The 19,336-nt window shown below is 42.5% G+C and overlaps 1 long non-coding RNA gene across 1 annotated transcript in view; it reads left to right on the top strand.

Moving 5' to 3' along the window:
• LOC106812059 overlaps positions 1–15,966 on the top strand; it is an 18,264-nt gene extending 2,298 nt beyond the window's left edge. Inside the window, exons 2-3 of the long non-coding RNA XR_001394278.1 lie at positions 14,828–14,977; positions 15,468–15,966. This is a non-coding gene — a long non-coding RNA (uncharacterized LOC106812059). The remainder of the gene's footprint in view (positions 1–14,827; positions 14,978–15,467) is intronic.
• The last annotated feature ends 3,370 nt before the right edge of the window (positions 15,967–19,336 follow it).

Genomic DNA, 19,336 nt, shown 5'->3' with positions numbered 1-19,336 from the left:
GAAGATGGACCATGTGAAGATCGCCGGAGTAAGGCAAATATTAGCTAAGGCAAGGCGTAATAATTGAAGGCGTCCGAACTGAAGAGCGTGGCGACAACGTTTTTCGCAAGGAGCCGCGCGAGAAGCGAAGGTGCCGGGTGTAAATACGTCCAACAGAGCGGGGAATCTCCCAGAAAGCAAATGTTCAGCGGTCGTAAAAAATGTCTATACATATAACTATTTACGAGACTGGGGTTGAAGGAGGAAAGGAACAGGGGTCAATTAACATGCAGATGCAGATGTTGGATGAATATGAGTGGGAAGGCCGCCCGCATTTGTGTCGGCCGTGCTCGGTTGGCGAAAATTCACATTGCGCCGATAAATACGACGGACCGACTTTAAGCTAGTGGTTCATCCTACCAGACTCTCGAAGATCATTAATGCACCTATTATAGAGGAGATAATTGTACGTACGTAAAACGCAAAGCGCTAGTTGGAAACTTCATATAATAGGAAGGCGTACTTCTGAAGCCCTGGCGACGCTAGAGACCCAGCGACCAGAGGCTTTTTTCCGAAAAAAACTGCGATCCGTCGCGAGTGCAATTGAAGAGCGCAGTGTCAAAAACGAAAAATAAATACAGTTGATTTTGGGCGGTGTAGAAAGAAATACTTTAATACTCATGGCATGAATGTTTAATACAGATTCCTTCCTGTGGTGCCTCGCTGATCAGTATAGGCTAATACACACGCCGGTTGAAGTAGTAGGGGTTTCCATACTCAGCATGCAAGGCGATTCCCCACCACGTCAATCTCACTTAACACATAAGTGCTACAGTGCCGTCGTGTAAATTTCATTTATTATTCGCCTGAGTCCTTTTGTTTAGACATAGTTTCCGGTCTGCTTATGATTCAGCGCCATCCTTCATGTCGGCAATTGTGGGCCAAAGCGGACAGGATCCAACAGCGGATGCACGCGATTAAGATAACTTAAACGTCACGGTAATCATCGTCAGCGCAGTCAGGCGAAAGTCGTCGTCGGACGACAACCTCAACTGATATCCTAGGCGATTCAGGATTAGGCGTATTTATCCTTTCCCTCCACGTTCAAGCTGCCAGGCCTCAGGTTCAGCCGACAAAGCGTGCCGCCCACTGTGATACAGTATAACCATTTTAGTAATAACTCCCTAAGCTGGTCGGAACTGGGTGCGGTATATTCATCCAGTGCAGGAACTGCTGTAACGAGCATCTCTGTGGGAAACACGCTGAGCACGTAAGCCGTCTGGTCCGTATCGTCTGCGCTTCGTACACAGAAAGGAAGTACCGATGCAAAAAGCACACAGGATTTTAGTTATTAATATTTGTGAAACACCTGTTTTGACAAGGTTAGCAAGGGAAAAGCAAGTGACTTTCGGTTTGGTTTCGATCAAGAAACCGTCTTCCGCAGACGCGAACGCAGCGGACAAAGCGCGTTCGCGTTTTTGCCTGGCTCGGCGGATCGGACGTATTTTAAATAGTTCAGCCGAGCGAGACCGGTGATGGGACAAGACACGCGAAGACAGCAGGAAAAAAACAACCCTTGCCTCCACTAACAAGAAAGGAGCAACGGCACCGGCACGCACGACGGAGAAGACACGGCACGCACGCGCGCCTGACGCACCGTGAGAGAGGAGAAAAAAACCGCCGATCAATGGGCGACACAAACACAACATGATCGCAGATCACAAAGGTCTAACTAGGAAGACACAAACGAACAAGCGCCCGCCGGGGCAGCAGGGACGAGAAGCGCAGTAAGAGAAGACCGCCCTCACTAGCACCAATAAGGCATCAAGAAATAATGGTACCCGCCTCGCATACAGCACACGACGCGTACCAGCTTAATTATATTTAAACAAAGTAATTAAAGCGGATCGGGACAGACGAGACGGAACGATGAGCGTAATAGAAGTAAACCTTTCCCGCAGCTGCCGTCCAAATTCAAAGCTGGATCTAGAGATAAGGGCTTTACTGCGTAGAGCTCAGCACACCGTATACGCCCGACCTGCATCTGTGCATGGTCGTCAATAGGCAGAGGAGCCTGCTCTCGTCATGTAGCCTGCTGTGTTTATCCTGTTGTGGTTGGCTAATGTGGGTGAATTCGGCGTGGCGACTAAATCACGACTGAAAATCATGAGTCTGTTTTATGGACATATTACGATTTATTAGCATTATTTCGCCTCAAAGATCTCCCAATCCTTTGGCCATGCGGCGAATCTACCATGACTCATATTCATGCAGACTTGCGGCGCTCGTGCCAGAAATTATAAAAAGTCGAGGCGTAATCCAGCCACGACGAAAACGATCACTGTTGCACGCCCTAGCGTGGGCAGCCAGAACACACTATAGCGGGGAGGACCGTAGAATTAAAACAGAATAAAGTTTTGGCATTAGCGACGGCACGGGTGCGCATCACATGAGACACAGAAAAAGTACAGTGAGGACAGAACTACAACATTGCGCACAATTGCTCTACGAGTCCTTAGGCAGCCGTTTTTTCAATCCTTATACTCCGTTTCGTTAATCTTTTGTTATTTCGAAAAAGAAGCGAAGTCGCTGGCAGTTTGGATTTCGCTCGTTAACTAAGCCACGCGGCTGCGTAGACAGGTCGAATAATTGTAAAAAATCCAAATACAGAAGAATTAAATTAAAACATGGAATCCGGGGGATGGGTGAGTCCGATCTCCATGGCACACAGGACTCGTCGGCACGATGGCTTCGCAGACTTAATTTGAGACTTGTTGGAAAAAAAGAAACTTAAGTGATACGGGCGAATATATCAAATCCTTTCTCTACAAAGGCTAAGATTTAGCACGAGATGGGAACGCTACGACTTAATCGATATTTCCCAGAAAAGCAAAATTGTGGCTTAATTTCGTCAAAATGGTAACGAAATTTACACTTGCGGTTTTGAAAGAACATCTATATACGACTGGAGAACGACGTCGTCGTCCGAATTCCAAACGGTGAAGCAGTACACTAAGAGAAATTGTCCATTACGTTGCAAGCTAGCAAAAACGAACTTAACGCGTTGTCGTATCGGTATTGGCACGCTAAACGGTCAATTGGTCCGAAAAACAGTTTCTCGAGATTGCTCTGATTTAAGTGAAAGAAATTGCGGGTAGCTGATTTTGCAACCATTGCAGAAGAAATAATGGATGGTGAATTACGAGGCTTAACGGATCGGTATGTGGGAAGCAGAGTGGTCGGAAATATATGAGTGCGCGAGTAAAAGACGGCAATATCTTAATCGGACACACCTACAAGTCGGAGGCAAGAGTGAGCGGCTAAAACGTAGTACAATTAAATCCCTCGAAAAACAGAAGCGCGAACAGGATGCGATTCGGGGATCACCATAATAAGTCAACATGCAGGTTTGAAAGCGTAGCGAAAATTATCTAGCAGAAAATAAAAATGTGGATGAAAGCCAATAAGCACGGCGTTAAGGTTCACAGAAGTAAAAAAGAGGTTCCACGTGTCCCTACAAACTGACAAAAAACAAAGTAATCTAGTTATGTAGGCGGTAACGCGGAATCGCAAAGTAGACAAAGAAAGAGAGCAACGGTAAAGTTATCTATCTATCTTAGGATGTCATGTTTTCTATCATGAATCCACCTTATTGACACATTGAGGGCTATGAAGGAACTGCATTGTATTGAGGTACTTCCCATTGTGGGTAATGAGAGTGTGATAGAACTCAGCCCGCATATACTGATGAGCGTACTAAAAACTGGAGACGCTAGAGCCGACAAAACACTTTAATAAATGATGTGTGCGCGCCGTAACATGCCCCAAGGGCCACAACACTACTGGTCCACTTCATATATGATCTGTTGGAGAGACAGTTCGATGAAAAACAAAATCTACAGACAACAGCGCCTGTAGAAATTCAATAATAGACTGCTAGGTATGAATGCAGCTTAAAAGTGTTACGCTTGCGTACAAGCACATTATAAGTCTTAGCCGGACCCTGAACTAGTGTTATGACGGCTTCCCGAGAACCTAAATATTGCAATTTTAAAAACTTGTCAGGCTCTCTAAATCCTTACGACAAAGGGTGGGAGAACGTCCTAATGATTCTATGTTCCGAATCATTCGGTATCGCCTATCAAACAAACCGCGGCTAGGTAGCAGAATGAGCCGAGAGGAAAAGACTCCGGGCTGAAAAAATGGGGTCAAGCCCGAAGAATTGATGCTAACGAGGTGCATATATGAACTTCTTCTGAAAAAAGTATCCAAAAGAAACACAGAAGGTAGAAAATCCAGGCCAGACCGCGCGTCTCACTTGAAACTGAAGAACTCGAGCGAGTGTAAACAAGCAGACCAAATCAATCCGCTAATTCTAGAGGAAAGATTTATTGGGCAGCTCAGGAAAACTACCATCACAACGGACCGAAAGCGTAAGCAAATAAACATGCAAGGTTGTCACAGTGTCCGTTTCATAAGTTTTACTAAAGAAAAGTCAGACGCCGAGTCTACCGGCTGCTAAGGGACACGTGGCGTGAGCAAGCGCGGGACAATAAAGGGAAGCAGTTATGAGGTGCAGCCGCTGCACCACAATTGTGTAATTAAAAGTTAAAAAATTACAAACGCCTACAGCGCCCTGTCAATCACAAACGACATGCAAACTGGGCACCCATGAAATTCAACTTAACCCGATGACGATGTGTTGGCAGACACATGGTTGGGGATGACGCGACACTGAGTCCATAACATGCGACAGAAGTGGGACGCGCATGAGCGCTGGCCCATTGTCACACATCGTCCAGAGAGCGCCGATAGCAGCTTTTAATTTTAGATTTTTTTATTTTTTTATTATGTCTCATGCGAGCATTATGCCCGAAGCTATAAGATGACTAGGGTGAACCGCCTAGCGCGCGCTTCCAATATCAGGTCTAGCACCCCAGTACACATACCTAATATTACGGAACGAAGAACATCCCTGTCTCCTCTAATATTCGATCCGCACCCGCAGGGCTGTGTTACCAACATGGTTGTGCATGGTGGCGGTGGGACTTTCGTACGCGAGGTGGCCCAATCTTACCGTCGCCGAGATAGCTTAAAATATTTGACTTGCGGATTAAAGGAGAGCGCGCACCACGCGAACTGGGCACGGGCACAAAGGAGTCGCCAGAGAAGCACAGACACCGGGCGAGCACAGAGGAAGGGGCGAGAGCCGGCGTAATCGGCTTGGGATAGCGACCGGGACTCGGGTGAAACAACAATAAGGAGCCAGCCCTATTCGCGGGGAAAAAAAATATGCACTTGGGGGTGGGGAGTCGGGGGAAAGGTGGCGGGAGATGTGGAGCGTGGGTAGGGGCGGGGAGGGAGCGGAGGGAGAAGGAGAGGGTGGCGGGGGAGGGGAGGGCGGGGTAGGGGGTGCATCAGAAGGGAGGAGCACGGGAGTGGAGGTGGTCGGGAAGAGAGGGGTGAGGGTGGCGAGGAGGAGGGAGCAGACGGGGGTTGAAGGGTGGAGGGAGAGGCAAATGGGGGTGGACGGCTTATACCGAATCGCAGACGCGTAAACAATTAACGGAGAAAAGAGCGCAATTAAAACATAAATTTGGATCGGAGGAGAAGACAGAAGGAGGGAGATGAGGGAAAATGATGATGATGTATACCAAGGGAGGAAGGAGGAGAAGAGGAAGGAGGAGGGGCAGGAGCGAGGTAAGAATAAAAACAAAGACCCTTCCCAATTGACTTCTCAGTAAAAAAAATGCATACAAATGAAATCGAACCTCCCAGGAGATGCCGACGAGGAAGACGGAGGAGTGGCAGGGAGGACGAGGCTGGGATGGCCGCTGGAGCAGGCCGACAGATGACTGGACTAATGACGCTTTGACGACCCGACCGTGTGCATGCTCTCCTGTCGACCAACGGAGGCCTTTGTTACGCGCGGGGGACATATTAAAAATTACGGCCGATTGTCGAAGTGGCTTGGGTCGAGATTTTTCGCTGCGGGTGGATGCGCAGCCGAATTTAAACATCAGTGCAGTGCCATAAGAACCGAGTGCACCACATTACATCTGCCGCGGAGCCACGCCTGGGAATTACAGCATCTGGGCATGTATTGGGCACGAGCAAAGACACTTGACCTATTTGTATCCTAAATTATTTCTCGCGTGAGCATCTAAGAGTGGCAGAGTGCTCCAAACCACGTAAGATGTTCCAAGCATGTTCTTATTAGTGTTTTAAGTTTAAGTCGATCTAGAACATAACTCGCCTTATTCTAGACAGCGAAGAGTCATAAGGATGGTCACCTCAATTTGGGGCATTTATTTTCCCATTTTGAAATAGAGGCTGTATGGTGATGAAGGCTAGGTTGACCATATATGGCCTATCGTTCAAATTACCATCATCACAATACGGCATGCCAATTTCCTGATGTGACCACTAATCCGCCTACTTGTCTTGGACCACGGGTGCTTTGAGAAATTACGCATGAAAAAAGGTGCTGCCATCCAGAAAGTGATCACTAGCAAAATGTATAGAGGTCACTTGTCTTCATAGCTAACGAGAAGCAACAAGCGTCTAGTCTGCAATCCACCTTTCCAGACATACAGAGCGTGTCACGCGGTAAAAGGAGCTGATGTACCTGAAAAAAATTGCTGGAAAAAATGCGCGTTGGATGATCAAATAGCCATTGATATGTGGTGTGTTGTGCTGGTTTGCTGATGGGACGGGGCTCAAAGGCGTCTAGCGGAACGACGCGATGCTGTGATGCCCTGGCGGTCGCAAGCGTAGGGTGATAGTTGTAGGCTGCGAAAGCACAGTGTTTTAAGAGGCGTGAGAGGTGTACTCATATGTAGTGTGTGTTGGGTATGTTTGGCAAGACCCCCAGCTCCGCAATCAACATTAGATTCTGACAAAGTATCACTCTTACAGCAGCTGTAGTTACCGGTGTTGTGTGTTGAGAGAAAGAGGTATGACGAACAGAAAGGTGAGATTAGCGAAGTAGGGAATGGGGGCTAGTCGGAGCTTGAGGACTGCCTGGGCAAGGAATCTTGTGGCTTGGGTACTGTAGTGCGTCGCATGCCGGCAGAGGTATGTCGAGCGTGGAGGCTGAGCCTCAGCTCTTTCTCAAGCGAAGCGCTCCTGTTACAGTGGTAACATACACATGTTATGTCCCGACATAGAGCCACCACGCATAGATCTCGATGAATATCATTCGAACGTCCTTTCTTAAGACAGGTGGCTCTCTTAATCACACATATCCGTAAAAGGACAAGTGATGACAGATAAAAATATGAACGGGGATCGAAATATGCAACAGAAAGTAAGCCCAACATAGCCTGAGCAGGCCCAACGTCAAAATTATCGATGTGTACGTCGATCTGTTCTAAGGAGCACTTGGCATTAATATGCACTGAAAAAAAGGTATAAATATTATTTAGGAGAAGTGCCGAGATCTGTGAGCGCCAGCTGGTCCTATAGTGCGGAACATAATGGAGACGTATAAGACTTGGCGAAAATTACACCTATGAGTAGTCACCAGGCATGTATTAGCTCCCAGAGTCCAGCTGTTGACTTCAAAACAGTCATTTGGTGTATGTGCTCTCGAGCTGTAATGCCCTTTTGCCGGAATGTATCTGATAGCCCGAGAATGGTATGAATATTTTTAACCAAAGGCCAGATTGATTTTTGGCGCTTAGCTTCCTATCGTTGATAGTATGTATATTTTGTATATTGTTATGTATATGCGTACTACTATATGTTATCGATTCTGTATACTTGAGATTAGGTATATCTCATAGTGTTGTGTATCCATTTGTATACCCATCGATTGAATACTTGTTGTGATTATCTCACATGCCCGTTGTGAAGGCAGCTACTTCAATAAAACACATATACATCACTGTTCAAAAATAGTGAAAATAAAAAAGACAAAACAGTTATCCCCATTTTTACACGAATTCATTTTTTCAAACAAAACAGACCAAAGTACATCCTTCTTTTGACTAGGTTTTGTGAGAGTGTTATAAAACCTTCCATTCAGCACATTGGCTCAGAACTTTGTAAATAATAAATATATCGAGTAATGGATTTTGGATAGCCGGCCATTTTGATAATTTCACAGATGGCGTGCGCACAGAGGAAGCTAATGCCGGAACCGATACGGTATGGTTTCGCCATCTACGTAAGAGTAGCGACTCTCGCTGACCCCGAGACACACTGTTGCTTAGATCACCCGAAGATCTCATGAGTGTTCTGCAATGATTTGATCTAAAAATAGTCTAAGATCCTGGAAAAGTATCGAGAGAAGAGTTATTAGAAATACAGATATGGAGTACGTGTACGATGGGCTATTTTATTGTAAATAGATTTAACAAATTCAGCCGCGCCCACGCGAACTGCGTAATCAACGCCCCGACCAGATTACACTGGTTTGCTAATATTGCTATAACGACATGGGCTTTTTCTTGACCCCGATATCTATTGTGTGTATGGGTTTGATACCAAAACCTTGTGTTCTGTCTTATGACTATTTGACACTACTTAGCAGTGGTTTAAATAATATAGTAGAGAGCAACTGCCGTGATATTTTGAGATGGTGGTCGTCACGGGGCATATGGTATATGTAAATCCACCCTGGCGCCTGTATATGTAGATACAGCTCGTCGTATGTTAGGGATAGCCATGTGAGGAGGGGGGGTGTAGCTCCTGTAGAGCACTAGTTCATCTGATGCCCTGCGAGAATTAGAGCACGGATTCAGACTACCGGTGCCTGTCTAAGCTGAAATGACACGATTGACATGGTGCGTCAGAGTTCTGCTCGTATATGGAATGCTCATAATCTGAAACTACACGCTGTTTATAGCCAAATTTTCACTTGCTTTTGTTCAAAAAAGTGTCACCAGACGGAGAAGGATTATTTTTCACGTATTTTGGTGCTGCTTATAGCCGTCGCTGTACTGATCTAAAGAACACGACTACGTTCTCTGTATGGTGTAACGGTTGTGATAGAGATTGGTGCGTGGGCCTAATGTGATGTTTGTGGACGTTTGTATTGGTCTAATTATTTGAGCCCAGATCTTCCCGTGTCGCGATTTCGGCAGAATGTTGGCGCAATACTGACAGGTTTTGACGTCGCGAAGTGTCGCGAATGGCGGAAATTCTAACATCCCACAGAACAATGCATAACAACATCCGTTAGCATTATACTCTGTTCCCAAACGTCATAAGCCCCAAAAAAAACTTTTATATATTTATTAATTGGACTAGAATCACTCTGTCCTTGTGATTGTAAGCAATATCTGCACATATGGTCTTCGACTCTTTGCCGTGTTACTCCTCTGCATAAAATGGTAGATGTAATATGACAGCATCTGGTTCTCAGCATATGCAATGTTATCAGTTTCTCTGACCATATACTCTAGAGGAAATCTTGAGTAATTGACGTTTTATGAACACGTATGCACATTATAGACACAATTTTTCGACAGTCCGGTGTAGAGATAATAATTCGATGAGGTATCTAACATCTATCAGGCGGTGTAATACCTCACAATATTATAACAGAAATCCTTTCGGGAGAGTAAGCGAAAAGACGTTCTATATTCTTATAAATACACTAAGATCCAAGTCGTGACACAAACTATGTCACATAATCACAAGCAGAAGTGGATTTATGACCAGGTCATCCCCGTTTTATTTTTTGTGTGTCTTCGCATGAGAAGGAACAATCAATATATCCATATACCGCGGGGGTAATTCTATGAGTTTGGATAAAGATTACATTTATTACATTACAGTTTTTTAACTATGACGCCAAAAAAACTTGCCGTGAATGCAACAAACATTTGGTCACATTATCGTCTGAGACATAATATTGCACGAGCAGCGTAGTGAGACCGCTAAACGAGACGCACGAGTACTACGTGAAGATGCGAGAATAGAACACGGCGCAGCATAGTCGCGTATAAACCCATCTAATACATTGACTTAAGCGTTACGTGGATGAGATATATTTACAGAGTTATCTCGTCACCGTATCTAGCCACAGCAGATAAGTGTAATTCATATATTTTAAATACTTTAAATGGGAGGAGTAGATTCTAAGAGTACAGAATATTATAGAAGATCTGGAGCACAGTAATTCCTCTACCGGATTTTTCTGGTCATAAACAAGTGCGAGAGGAGATATATTCTTTGCGAGACACCTACGAAAAGAATAAATTAGCCGATGCCGACTAAAAACGGCCTACAACCTAGTACATCGTCCTTCCGTATAACAAACAAGCTTTCCACCTCAGGGTGCACGTATGTAAACCCCTCGACATCTGACTAATATATAATCGCGACACATATAGAGTAAACGATTGTAATTACCTCTTTATCAGGATAATGTCTTCATTAAGAAGTAAATTATGACGTTATATTATCCTAACATAACCGTTATAGTAGGCTTAAGGAACGCGAGTAGACTAGTATAATCAAATATTGCGCGAAGACGCCGAAGATACGGGACAGATCGCTAAGGTATATACTCGTAAAATGTTGCCCACGTGTCTTAACTATCTCAAGTATATACTCTTAGGATCACATGAGAAATACTCATGCACACAACTATAAAAACTACTCTAAATCTCACAGTTCATATATCCCTATGAATCATTCTCTCCATCTATCCCTGGACACTCTCTCATCTATACAACAACTTAGAAAACTAATACTGAAACGTGACACGTATATGTACTTCATTGACATCTCGCAAATAACTGTACGAAAGACCACACCGGAAACACAAAAAAGTCATCCCCAATCGGTGCAAATACCCAGAATTAGGCTGCACCCTGACCACAGGGGTGGGCACGGGATTCGGTCTAGCCAGAGATGATGACAGCGAACAACAGATGCACTCACAGGGAATGCAACCCTCCGCCCGACATTACGGCCATACACAATTCGTGAACGTTTTTCCACCTTGTTTAATGAATTTCGCAATAAACCTGTGGGCAGTGCCCTCTATACTACTACACCGCAAAATACAGCAACACAGCCCCTCACATGCGTACCGAGCACAATTTCAAAAACTGATGGAGTATAAGAGTGCGTCCCTGTCCAGGTGTGGAGCTTAAAAGACGAACAGCAACACGTAACCACTAGCCACGAGGGAGTAGCACGGCTGGCTTGGCGCGTCGCACTGTCCACCAAGAAGTTTTTTCGTGAAATATAGATTACGCTGTTGAGTAATTAGATGTTACAGGGGAGCTTCGTAGGCATGATATTGGGTGCGTCAGTGTGTCGTTCACTGGTTTGGCATTGCCGTAGTGGCGGCGGCTTACTGGGCTGTCAGCTGCGTGTGGTGAGTATTATCTAAGACAGAATGAGTAGGTAGCTGACTTATGAATGTAGTGCCGCCGTTCTAATAAGGATATTTATGTTTTCAACATCAATGACAGCTAATTACAATAATCCGACTCCGTTATAAATGACAGTCATTAATTTGAGAAAAAAACAAAATTCTCGCTTAGAACTCGGGCCGTAAATCTGATTGAAATCGAGACGCGTAGTATAGCCCTGTCTGCCTTGGGGTTCAATGGCGTAATCCCGAGCATTTATGGACCGACAGCCTAAACTATCAAACGGCCTTCCGTAGAAATATATGGCCTCCTTTGCACCACAGCAAGGTCAATGCACTCTGACTATTAAGATTCAAATCCACATGACGTGTTAATAATTGTGAGTTAGACACTGAAATAAGACTATTATGGGAAAAGCGGTATAGGGTACAATCCGAAATGCTAAACAAGTCAGTGTTCTATTTATTTAGGACTCGTACATACAACAAATCGAGAGTCTTAGCGAAACGTCGACCTTTCTTTTTGCCAAGCACAAATTCGAGAGATGGACATCAATGCAAGTATTTGATGCTTTCAATGTGTCATCGTATCTAGGCTCAGGCGATTCAATTCGCTATAAAATGCGGCTAGCTTTGTGTAAGCATGGCGTTTGGGTTGCGTGTGCGCTTTTGCGTAGGTTGCAGTGTGAGTTGCGCAAGCTGAACTTTAGTGATCCCCCGCATATTGCGATCACGCCCAAAATTCTGCTCCCTGGTTAAACTGCCGCTGGCAAAAAAATGATGCCAGAACGTTGGACTTGGACAAGTGCGGTTTTCGCCTATGATGTATATTATATCAAGCCTATAATAATAGTATTCTACTTACAGTTTACGGTGCCTGAAGTCCGCTTTAAAAAAACGTGGAGGGCTGCGGCGAAAAATCTCGCCCGTACTCACACGTGAAGGTTGTTTGTAATGATATCAGGTGTTAATTAATTGTATTAAATTATAATATATATAATATAAATAATAATTGTAACAAATTTGTTATAGAATTGTAACGACGATAGTTAAGTTTCGCGGGAAGCGTCGTGATCGTCTGAATGTTTCCTGCTCGTGTCTTGCCCTGGTGAAAGCATCGCAGCTATTTATATCACGTGCGGCGATACCTACAGCTACTAGTATACCCATATTTTTTCGCGTACGGATATTTTCGCGAATCAGACTTGACGGGACAATTTCGCGAGTGATTAATTTCGGGTGCGTCGTGTGAATATTATGAATTATTCGGTATTATTGCTATGAATTATTCGCGGTGTTGGGGAGCGCTGTGCGAAATTCGCGAAAATTAAACCACCGCGAAATATGAACAGCGTATTGCAGGTTAAACGGAGTCTTACCGATAAACCAACATATGCGCTTATAAGTAATACCAACCTACTTACGGAGTATAGCGTGCGGACGATGAGGCCAATGTATTCTTGAAGACGCCTCTGAAGGTTTATAGACTTTGGACGCACATGCTGGTATACCTCCGTAGGCGTTTGATTAATTCTCGTTTTTTGCAGATGTTAATTAATTAAGTGAGGCATAATTGCTAGGGCCGTAAGGACTCCTTCAATGTTCAACTTTCTACGTGTGGGTCTTCAAATCGCTCAGTAAAAGTAAGCGTGATAAATAGCATGAGAATAATTACGAATTGGTTAAATTATGTGTTGCTATGTCCGAGATATGAACTGCGTGGCTTTAGATATAACTGCGATTGCTTTTCTTCTTGCTGTTCGCTATGAGAATGTGCTCTTAAGGCTGCTATAATTCGAAAGATGACAATAAATGCACCATATTCGCTATTCCGTGCAGCATATAGCCATCTATGGGCGGTGGAAGGTTGTGCTTTAGCGAGCATGTTGTGTGTGCAGAAAATAGGTAAATAGGGTAGCGTAATATTTGCTTCGTTAAGTAAAATGTGAATTATCAGCGTTATTGGCAAATCAAGTTCATCGTAGCCAACGAACCGTAGTTTATTGACGCGCAACAAGTTAAACGATACGTACTCTGGCATGCTAATCCAGGACATTTAACCGTGCGGATGTTTTCCACACGTCAGAACTTCATGCTTGCTTGAATCATTCGCGCTCGTTTCGGGGCTTAAAGTTCACCCCGAATTAAGCGACAATCCGTACATATTTAGAAATGCCTTTCACACGACGAAGTGATATATCCGAATATATATATTATATATATATATATATATATATATATATATTATATATATAGTATGAGATATATTATCCAAGCAGTGCTAACCGCGTATTCATTTGACCCGCGTTTTCCATTAAACGAGTCTATAATTAGCAGTATATATGGATATATATCCAGCAGTGTAACCGGTATCATTTGACCCGTTTTCCATTTAAACGAGTCTATAATTACTAGTATTCGATGGTCCATAATGTCATAAAAAACTTCACTCCAATAAATGTATAATATGCATCTATAAATAATTCATTTGACTACAGTTTGGCTGGAAACGATAATCTCACCCATAGTCTATTGATTGGTTTAAGCTATTTATTTACGTTGCAGCTATTACTTCACGGTAACCTAATGCATGAGGCTGAAATGCTTGCGGTGGCTTCCATTTTAGAATTGGATATATAGTTGTCGAGTATAATGACTACGTCACGATACCTATAACCTTGTATTCCTTTTTCTCTATTGAGTTCTGCTTCAACGAGTTAATAAAACACCGACAAAATCAGACAGAGATGTATATCTATCTATGATTTAATCTCAGTAAAACCCATCTCGTTGATGCAATGGCGATAAAACAGATTAAATTTCTGAGTTCCTTTAGTCAAAACGCCACGCCGTTGCCCAAAGACCCATTATTTTCCATTGTTAGGATCTGTAAATCGGTTGTTTACGCGAGCCAAATAGCAGTTTCTGAAGTCACCTTCTTTCAAACGTACAGCGGTCGCTCTCGCGGAAAACGAGTAATTCAATAACATAATTAATTATACGTTTTATCGCATTGTAATATTCTAAATGTAGAAATCGTACGCGAGATTTCATTATTAAAACATTCGCGATGGCGTTCGCGTGACGTAAGTAGATGCGAAGGCGGTCGCAAATTAGCCTTTTTATTTCTTTATCAGATAAACATGTTATATATACATAACGTGAACACGCCATCATGGCGTTTACATATAGATATGCATGCGGTGTATTGAATGCTGTCGGTTAATTTATTGCAGCGTCTCGTCTATTTCTCATTCGTTGTTATTTACGTCATCTTTTGTTCGAATTTTTAAGTCGTAGCATTTCGGAAAATGATTGATTGGACAATATCGCGACGCTGAACGTGTCGTTGTATGATTTATATGTGTACCCCCATAGGAATCTTGGCGGTACCCCTATCAAAATTTACATTTTATATTTATTCTCATATGTAGCAGAAGTAAGAATAAGTCATCGAGAAAGCGACACGATTTTGATTGCGTTTTAATACGTCTCGTCATTTTTCCCTTGCAGACATGAGGACATATTGTGATTGGTACCATATATCGTTTGGACTGCTCATCATCGTTCCACTCACCTACCAAATGAGCATACACAACGAGAGGTCGATATCATGCGGACAGAACCCGATGGCTGATGTTATGTTATTAGCCAGAAACACAGGTATTAATACATATGTATTTGCTCTCGTTGTACGCGCGCCCAGAAGTTGTGTCTTCATCGAGTTAGAAGCACTCACTGGAACCATTGTTTTGTTTCGCTGGCAGGTGAAACTGATAACTCCATCTGATAAAGTCATTTCACCGTGTTGTCAGTTGTTATGGCATTGTGTACACATAGATAATATATATTCTAGTAGTTTTAACATGTACGTCGCCATCAGTTTAATAATATCGCCGAATCACACAGTGTGATCGTTTACCTCCATATCATATACATGTACGGGTATTTGCATAATTAGAATAACATTTCGATGCATGTGTGCCATCAAAGGAGAGAAATATCCCTAATATATATGTAACGCTGTCACAATATAAACGATGTATACGTTGGAATCGTCGTCAATTTTTTTTTAATGTTTTCCTGTTTAGGATTTCGGTCTTGGATATCGGTTACGATGTTCTATACATCAACAATATTATTTTGTTTTCAGCAGAGCCTGACGTTAGGAAGTTACTAACTGTCTGGCAAATGGTTGACCGGTTTGGGTTCTTAGCGTGGCAGAGAAGAATGCGACGGTTTGAAGATTGCGCACGAATATCAGAGCATGTCTACTGAAGACTCGATCACGACTGCAGCTTTCTTGCAACTTCTAGTCTGTTATTTTTGAACGAAATTATGTTAGGTTATATTATATATTTTTATTATCGAGCACTCCGTGAGATAAAGCGTTAAGAATATTATATGAATCCATATTCAAAATGTAAAAAAGTCAACTCAGGAACCTTTGTTTTTTAATAATTTTACCATTGAACATGCATATATTTGTTTGCAGAGTGAAATACTAGTTACGCGCGTATGACGCATTTAATGTACGCAATTAGAGGTATAGTGCAAAATAACATTGCAACCTATGACTTTTGTTTGAATTTTTTAATTCAATTTTAGTTGAGAATTTAAATACACCCCAAACACACACACACACACACACACACGCACCAACACACACACGCACCAACACACACATACACAAACAAACAAACACACACGCGTGCATGTAGCCATAGTAGTGTGTGTTTGTGTGTATTGTTGTGTGTGTGTGTGTGCGTGGTGTGGGTGCACTGTGGGGTGTGTGCGTGGCCGTGCCGTGCGTGCGTGCGTGCGTGCGTGGGCGCGCGTGTTTAAATTCTCAGCTAAATTAGTAACTGTGAATGGAAAGTATACATCGTATAATCACAGTCATTAACATTTGCTGAGTTATATCAATACGATGCTGTTGTAAAATACGTTCAATCTAGAATATATATGAGCCAAACTATATTTTACTACTAATTATCTGTAATAGCATGTACTTGGGATGTTAACGTTCATAAATACGTGATATATACGCTCTATTTACGGACACACTCGCGCGCACACAAACACACGCACACGCACACGAACACGCACACGAACACAGAACACGCACACCACCAACACCACACAACACCACACACAGCACACAACACACACACACACACACACACACACACAACACACAACACACACAAACACACCAAGCAACACTACAGCACACACACACACACACACACACACTCACGCAGTAGCCACGCACGCCACCACGCCGCACTCACACACACACGCACGTCACCCACGCACGCACACACACCCACGGCGCGTCACCACACACACACCACGCAGCAACGCCACACACACGCGCACGCACACACAACACACGCACATGCAACGCACGCACACGGGAACAGTTATAAGCCGCAGTAACACGGGGAAAATAACCTGCTTTGTGCGCCTACACGATAAAAAAGGCTGATTCTCAAAGAATTAGTGCATACCCGGCTTACGCCTCAGACGCACCTATCTTACTTATCTATCCTTTGACGCCATGCATCGACATTTTAAGAATAAGGAAATGACATTGCTCTAACAGCAACGTCCATTATGCTTTGCCACACAACGAGGTATATCAGTGCAGCTTAAAGATAACACCAGAGGCCGTATACACCAAGATGGGGCAATAGATCAAGGCGAATGTTAGATAGACTTACTACGGCCCACCTATGAATGGTTGATGACGTAGAATGCTATGAGTGACAATGGGCCTGTTCCATTCAAATCTGTCTGTGTTTTCTGCTATGAAAATGCCTCGACGTTAGTATTTCGTCGCTAACTGCAGTAATAGCCGCGATGTTTCTCATTTTTTCACTTAAATTTTCGATAGCTAGAGAAAATTACACACTAGAGTTGAATTGCAAGAAATTGATGTGGGGCATACAGCTAGTTTAACATTACCTTGTGCTTCCGGTGAAAATGATAAATATTCACTTACATCACATTCTTCGTGAACAGCTGTTTGTTTATTTCAATTGGAAACAAAGAAACCCCCAATTTTTTTTTCAAATAAAGTCATCTCTAATGCCCTAAAATTTATTCTAATCCTGTAAATCTCGTAATTACTCTGTATGTGTGCGTACAATTGAGGTATGTTTTAGCAGTCACGATTCTGTTACCAGCTTGCCTTAAACTCAAAACTACGATATTCAGTATCATCTGTTTGATAAAAATGATCTACTATTAAATTATGGCCATTACAATACTAGTGTTATATATTACACATTACATTTCTTTATACGTCACTTTATTATGAAGCGATGACACGTCATCGACTGCCGGGCATATGAGCGTTAGCCTACTCAATACGTTTTATTTATGTAAAATAAATACACTTACAGTAAAATTATAATGCAGTTAACACTACATGCTGCCTGTTGTGCGTACCTATACCTTTCATAACAGGCTTTTGAAAATACCACAAATTATTCATTGTCGTACACAAACATAAAGTGCACCGATGGCAAATCTCTATTCGATGCTAACACCAATGCGATTAAATGTGAAAACAAATTCGAACAAACAATACTAGAAACAACACAAAATTTGCAATGCCACCGATAAGCTTAATCGCTCGAATACTTTCTATGGCAAGTGCTGATGTTTCGTAAATAATAAAACTCGTAAAACAATTTTCATAAAATTTCGTTTCGGGAATATCTGGAATATCAGGATTTTCAGCGGTATATTAATTGCTATGGCAGCGGTTTTAGCTAAATTATTGAGAATTAGTAGGCGTGTCCTTAAGAATAAAAAAAAACGATTTCATAGATAACGATATTACAAAAGGTCAGTGTTAGTTCAGATGGGGAAAAATGCAAATGACTGCGCAAATGCAAAGGTTACAACTTGCGATGTAAATAAAAATGTCAATGTTGCACGAAGAAGTGAAGAGAAATCCCAATATCGAATATCATGAAACACGTTTGACAAATTAAACATCGGTAATAGTTACTAGTACTAGTTACTAGCAAAACTAGACCTTGGCTGGAGCAGCAAGCGATGCCCGCTCGTAGGTGCATGCGTCGCGTCACCTATCCTCAGTATCTGCTGATTTCGATACGCGCCGCGTCCACAGAAATAGAATAGAAGTAGAACGCTCATACCCAGGCGCGCAGCGTCGCCAGTTTCTGACAACTGTCACGTGACCAGCGCCATATTGGTGCAGTCACCCTGCATAGCGCATCACTAGTAAAGCTTGACCCCCTTAAACAAATTTTAATACCAAATGCAAAGAAAATATGATAAGAAAGTAGTAGTTGAATGTCAAAGTACCCGGCGTTAATGACAGTTAGTTTTAATCACAGAAAAACATGCATGGATGCGTTTTCCTATAGATTTTAAACACTGCTTTCTTACAGAGGTAAAATTAAAATTGATAACTGCTACTGAATAGATTGTTGCACATGCTGGTACTGAAATAAAATTTGCACTTAACTATCCACATTGGCAAGAAAATAAGACAAGTTTTTATGTAGCTAGATTCGCACTTCAGCTTCCCCAGGCCCAACTAGGAACCAATTTAATTATGCTTCTAAGATGAATACAATACATTGTACGGCGAAGAAAAAGTCATTTCTGTATAATTCCATTCATTCACAATATTTTAACAGCTTGTAACTGTCGCAACTTATGTTTATTATTCTACTATTTGGTATTTCAAAACATAGGCACAATCAGATCTTTTTTATTGCGAGCAAATATATATACTGTATGTACTAACAATTAAAAATCAAACAATTCAAAGTTTTCTAAGCTGCACTACTTCTAACTAATTGAATTGCTAGTCAAAGATAATAAATGTATATAATTTGCATAGCAAAATGGATAATTAAAATTAAATACATACACACAAACAACGGAATACAAAAAAACTAGTTCATGACACACCTTATACCTTATACAGGTACAACGCCGATTTTTCGGACACTGATGCTTCGGAACCTTTTTTAA

Source organism: Priapulus caudatus, unplaced genomic scaffold (assembly GCF_000485595.1).
Source record: "Priapulus caudatus unplaced genomic scaffold, Priapulus_caudatus-5.0.1 Scaffold604, whole genome shotgun sequence".
NCBI classification, from domain to species: domain Eukaryota; kingdom Metazoa; phylum Priapulida; class Priapulimorpha; order Priapulimorphida; family Priapulidae; genus Priapulus; species Priapulus caudatus.
This window is presented reverse-complemented; position numbering and strand designations above follow the sequence as displayed.